The following is a 6,330-nucleotide window of genomic DNA, read 5'->3' on the forward strand; positions in this document are numbered from 1 at the left end:
GTTGGATTTCTCCTTTACGGTTCAACTTTTAGGGTAACTAACAAAACGTTACATTGTATTTCACATAATAAGCATTATTCAGAAACGAAAGATACCTTTCTTTCTTTTCCCCAAAATGGATGGTTGTCCTTTCTTAAACATACAACTACACAACATTTTCATATTTTTTCTTATGTACTGGTACTAGGTACTCACACTGAGAGATTTAAGAGTCCTATCAGAAATGAACAGAAGTTGTATTTTCTCCAGCAACTGACATAGATACCTTTGGATCTTAGCAGAATTGCAGAAGGCATGCAACAATGCCGTTTGCATATCTGTTACATTTCTTGACAATCAGATTACTTTGTAGCACGCTACAAAATTGTAATTGGTTGCTTATGTCTCATTCAAGAGTCAGTATACATTCTTCACCTCAAAATCTTAATAGGGTTCTACAGATGTCTCCGATTACAAAGCAAGGACAAAGCTGAGGAAATCTGCCTGCTGGGAAGCTGTGGTATGGTGGTCTTCAAACCCTAATAAAGTTATCAGTACAGAAACGATGTCTGTCAGAGTTGAGAAATTAGAAATCTGTGCTCTGCATTACTTGCCACTCTGTATCTTCACTAAGCAATCAAACATGCAGCTTTTATTTTAATGCAGAATTGCTTATTTTAGTCCCTTTAGGTCTTAAAAATTCTGTTGAAGAAACCTGTGGGCAGTTAATACAATGATGGTGATTTATAAACTCCTAGCACACTGTTCTGTGAAAAGAGACAGCAAACATGGCACCACTCACAGAAGTTGCTTCATTCATGAAAAAAATGGGGGACCAGAACAAGATAAAACTGCAGTGAACTGGCAGTGATGTTGGTAAACCCAGACTACCTGCTCACAGTATCTGTGATTCTAGCTGGAAGTTTCTACTATGAAGTTTATATTACATTAAAAACTTCACTTCCATTGCTTTGTTTTCAGTCTTAAAGTCTGGTAATTACTTTTGGAAAACATCTTCAGAAAGTATGGCTAAAAGTAGAGCAACCAACTAGTAAACTGGTCCATTATACTTCAGATTTATTACGTATGGTTTGAGTCAGAAATTTTTGTAAATGCTGTAAATAATACCTCACCTATAGCTCATGGATTATTTCACAGGTATATTTAATTGCTGTAAATATTATTTACAATTATGTATGAAAGTACAGAAAGCCATGTACTACAAAGCAGTTCACCTTCAAGTCCTAGAGAAGTCCCAACTATTCCAGGTAGACAATCTGTAAACAATCTTTCAGAAACCACAGATTTAAGCTCCAGTATTCTGTGTATTTTGGAAGTATATTAATAACCATTACCTACAAATCGTGCAGTTATATGGAGCAAGTAAAAATGTGTCTTGAAGTGATGCAAAGATGAACAACTGTCTAGTCATTTACAGTAGATGAGTCACCCTCGGGTCTAGATCATCATAAGATATTTAAGCAGAGAACCACCAAGGAAATTAGGAGCTACCCATCAAAACACAAAGGAAAACCTGAACTCTTGAGACAAGAGGTCTTACATGAAATTACTTTAATAGTATTTCTAGGGTTTGATAATCTATAATTGCTAATACTAGTATATTTATCTACAATACTAGAAAATATCATCATGTTAATGATGATGCCAGGATTGCCATCATACAAGACCTTACTCTTAGAAATCCACAGTATTTAGACTTCATATGTCAAAACTGTGGTTACCAAAAACATCCTGTGGGCACAGGCAACCACAAGAGACACAGTTGGGGGAGGGAAATTGAGAACTAAGATCAAAGAGAAATATACAGCATAGATTTAGGTTGCAGGCAATTAATATTATGATTCTTTCAAAATTCCGGACCCATTTTACACACACAATGCTTGTAAAAAGTTGAATTTACAGAGAAGAAGAAAGATGACCACTGAAATTACACTAGCACTGATTACTTCAATTACCTTAGAAACAACACATGAAACAGGAAAATATTGTATGTCATAACGTAAGTAATACATTTTATAAGAGAAAATCAAATTAAGTATGTACTATGCCATTTAATTTTTCTGCATTTTGATTTATTGCAACAAAGGGAATGCTGTAAAAATGCACCTTTTGCATGAGAAAAAGAAAAAAAAAGCCCCCAAAAAAACCAGCCTTTCCTGGGGAAAGGCAAAGGATACCTCTCTTCACTCCTACCCACACAAATTTATTTCATGTCCATTCTTCTTCTGTTCTGGCTGAGAAGTTAATTCTCCAATACTCTGAAGTAGGTTGACATACTACAGTTTCAATTGTAGAAAAGCATTTAGATCAGTAACTAGAAACTAATCTTTCCTGTGTAAATGGTGCATGGTCTATCAAGAACTTGACCATCTCTACCTCTTCCACACATACAAGGAGCTATCTAGAGAGATTCATTCTATACAAGTGAAGTAGACATCTCCGTGCATATTCCAAAACTACACAATTTGTTTTGTTGCATGAAGGACAGGCAAATAAGAGTTATGACTGCAGCCTGCAATCAAAATATCAAGACATACCTGCAATAACAATGCCACTCAAAACTGATCAGTGGAATCTGTTAGATTCTTTTGTAATTTTAAACTGCAATATTAAAGGTTCTTTTGCTATGTACTGTACAAAATTTTAGCACCTCACAGTAAGACTTTATGTGCACAAGTAGTTTATCGTCACATCTCAGACTGGACCAAGTTTCTAATTGTCTACCACACCACCCAATTTCATGCTATGCAAGTAAAAACAAAACCAACTTACTGTGTAAGGGGCATTTCAAGTTCAGCAGCTGTATTAAATACAAAAGCAGCAAGCACTCAGTTTCAAGCAGACACCAGAAGCAGAAGCAATCTTTGGTATATTTTTACAGTTAAAGAAAAAAAAAAATTTATCTCTTTGGGTTCATGAAGGTTAACTACTAAGCCAGCTCCATCTGAAATGTGTACTACAAAGTTTTCTGCTTAGGATTTATTCTATTCTATTACTAAAGACAACATAAACAAATGTTCATAGTTGGTAACTCTCCATTATGATCTTCACCCCACTCCCCAAGCAATTGTTGACATTTTCCTTCACTTTTTATTTCTCTCTCTTTTTTCTTTTTCTTTTTTTTTTAATTCTACAAACAGAATTCATATTCCTATTTTCCCTAGTATTACTCTAATAAAAACTGAAATTACAATTTCTAATTACAGTACAAGGACCCAGAAAAGGCTATTCACCATCATCACTTGACTGCAGATTTACATTCTATCCTGAACTTAAACCTATCCTAAGAGCTCAATTAGAGGCATTAAGGAAAGGGCATGCAGATTTTCCACCAAATAACTAACAGCAGCAAGAGACAGAACAGGCACTACAGGCTTGAGTTACCAATTCTTATTTTACAGTATCTAAGTATTTATTCCACCAAATGAAGATACAAAGGAAAAATATACAGAAAACACAGCTACTCTGAGAAGGATCTTATCTGGAATGAAAGACAGTGGGATATTATAGAGGGAACACTAGAACTGAAAGAATTAAGTGTGGTTTGTGAAGCACCAAGTGCAAAGAGCAGCCCGCTCAGCTCAAATGAAGTTTGAGCCTAATACACTGGAGAAACTGTTCAGAAACAGTTCATCTGAACGAAACATGACCCCTGTAAAGCTGCCAAAATCAGTGAGAGCATACAAGTGCTAATCACGCAAGTTAAAATGGCTCAAGCTGCTTTGACTTACATTCACGCCTGAACATAGATGGCTGCATACCCCAAATTATAAGTTAACAAAAAGAATGCAGCTGTTTTCTCTACCTGTACTTCTATATGCCAGCAGTACAACTCTTCATCATCCATAAGCAAGTACACCCTCAACTCCTGTACCTGGAAATTTGAATTCAGCTGACATGCAAAACTCCTCCTTCCATACCTCACCCCCTCAAGCAGGGCTTTGGAAATGCAGTGTAAGCATTTTAAAACCGAAAGAATAATTCAGTAATCAATTCACTGGAATGTTAAAAAGTATACTGTATAAAAACATCACCTCATAGACCATACTCATAGAGGGAAGTTAGAGGTGATCAGAACAAAAAGGCAAAAGAAAGAAGGAAAGATTGTCTAACACAGTGTGGAATAACATTACTAAGTCTAACTCACCAGAGTCATCCGTGTCCAAATACACAGTTTGAAGGTTTTGATTTAGAAAAAAATGCACAAATTTGGAGGTTGATTTCAAACACTTTGTTAAAATGTATAGCTATTACCTTAAATATACATTGCTATAAAAGCTCTAAACAAAAAGCATAACTTAGAACAGTCGGGTGAAAAGAGGTAGAGGAAAACAGAGGGTTTCTTGCTTTAATGAGTACCATGCTATCAGATCTGGAAAGCTAGTTATTTTACTAACAACAATTATTTATTAAATAACACCCTCTTACTTTAATGATCTAAGTGTTTTCCTTATCATGACATCCAAGCCCTACAGAAAGGTAGAGTTCACAGAAAACACCGCTTTCCAAAAGCAAAACCTACATCCCTTTCAAAGTAAAGCAGCAGCTGAATCAGAACAAAAGATACCCACAGGAAATATTATCCAACAAAGTTGTCTACGGATCCGAGGCAAACAGAAACGAAGGGACAAGAACCCGACCAATGTACCGGTTGCCTTTTCCTGACGCCCTGACAACATTCCCTCCTTCAATTGGTCGCATGCCCTTTTCCAGCCTTAAGGGACGGCATTCCTCCTTGCCTTCGCACCGAGGCGGACCCTATGCGTCGAAGGGGCAGGGAGCAAAGCGGACGAAGGCAGCAGTAATAATAATCATTTAAGGAGCTGAAGGAAAAGCCGCTACCCGCAGCCGCACAACCCACCCCTTGCATTCCACGTCCAAGATCCCCTGGAGGACACGAGTGGCCGGGACACGATGGCTGTGTCTTGCGAAGGCTGTGCTATCACCAAGCCAGCGCACACCAACCGGGGAGCTCCCCCCCGCCGCATTGCCCCGATGTTTTGTGGGTTTTGTTTGTTGTCTTTTTTTTTTTTACCGCGGTGAGGTACCAATAAAAACTAAAATAATAGCAGTAAAAAATCCCAAAAGGCCGGGCCGAGGAAGGCGAGCCGAGGCGCCCGCCCCAGAGCCCAGCAGCCGGCTCCGGCTCCGCACCGGGGGCTCATCCCGGGGGCGCTCACCTCACCGCTCCGCGCCCCCTTCCCCCGCCCCCAGCTCCGGCTCCTCACGATGAGGAGGAGCCGGGGCGCCTCGCTCCCCGCTGCCGGGCAGCCGCTGCTTGTCAGCGGGCCCGGGTACCGGGATGGGCCTGGGTACCGGGATACGCCCGGGGGCCGGTAATGTGCAGAGGCGGGGGGGCAGCAGAGGCAGCGAAGGGCAGAGGCGCCGTTCCCTCGTTCCCTTCCCGGCTCCCCCCCCCCTCGCTGCGCGCCGTTGGCCTTGGGTGAACCATCGCCCCTCCCAACGAGGGTCGTCTCCCTCCTTCTCTCCTTCCCGACCCCTCCCCGCCGCCGCTGGGCAGTACCTCATATCTGCGCGGGCCGGGGGGCCCTACTCACACCCATGGCGACGGCGGGGGGGGATGGAGGAGCCGGAGCGGCGTCCGCCACCGTCTCCGCCAGACGCACCATCCCCTCCCGCTGCCTCCTCAGCCACCGTCTGGCGGGCGGCGGGGGGGGGGGAGGGAGAGAGGGAAGGAGGGGGAAGGGGAGGGTGAGGGGGGTGGGAGAGGAGGAGCCCTGACTGGCGCTCGCCCTCACAGCCGCCGTACTGACGCGAGGCCGCGGACTCCCTCCCGCCACCGCGACGGGCAGGGGAACGCAGCCAATCAGGGGCAGGCACCTCCGCGGGGGGACCCGGCCCCCTCCGGCCAATCCGCGCCCCGCCAGGCCCGCGCTGGCGCCAAGGGGGTCAGCGGACGCGGAGAGGGGCTGGGGGAAGAGCGGTATGGGGGGTGTGTGTAAGTGGGCACGCCTGCGGAGGGCCCTTTATTTGACATAAGGGTAATTCAAGCCGGTATCGCTTCTTTTACCCCTTGCACCCTCACTCCCCTCCTCAGGCGCGGTCCCGCCTGCCGGCTCCGCTCTGAGGAGGACACGAGCCCCGGACGCCGTAGTCCACCCGGGGCGGTGGCGGCGGCGCCGCGCAGCCCGCTGGGCCCTGTAGTCTTCTCAAGACGGCGAGCGGCGCCTGCTCCCGTTTCCCCTTTTCTTAGTGAGCGACAGCCGGCCTAGCCAATCCCGCCTCCGCTCTTACGCTGAGCGGCCGACTCCTCGGCCAATCCGACGAACGCGGATGCTGGGGATGGGGTGTAGGGGCGGGGCCCGCACT

At 44.4% G+C, this 6,330-nt stretch overlaps 1 protein-coding gene across 6 annotated transcripts in view; it reads right to left on the reverse strand.

The window, feature by feature from the left end:
- ITSN1 (intersectin 1) overlaps positions 1-5,799 on the reverse strand; it is a 133,190-nt gene extending 127,391 nt beyond the window's left edge. For 4 of the 6 annotated variants that reach the window (XR_011727808.1, XM_071753813.1, XM_071753834.1 and 1 more), the window contains exon 1: positions 5,525-5,796. The gene's annotated coding sequence lies outside the window, so the exon portion shown is untranslated. Of the gene's footprint in view, positions 1-5,524 lie in introns of all 6 variants that reach the window. The other 2 variants (XM_071753819.1, XM_071753822.1) reach the window with 2 other exon arrangements.
- Positions 5,800-6,330: the final 531 nt, after the last annotated feature.

Source organism: Heliangelus exortis, chromosome 1, assembly GCF_036169615.1.
Source record: "Heliangelus exortis chromosome 1, bHelExo1.hap1, whole genome shotgun sequence".
NCBI classification, from domain to species: domain Eukaryota; kingdom Metazoa; phylum Chordata; class Aves; order Apodiformes; family Trochilidae; genus Heliangelus; species Heliangelus exortis.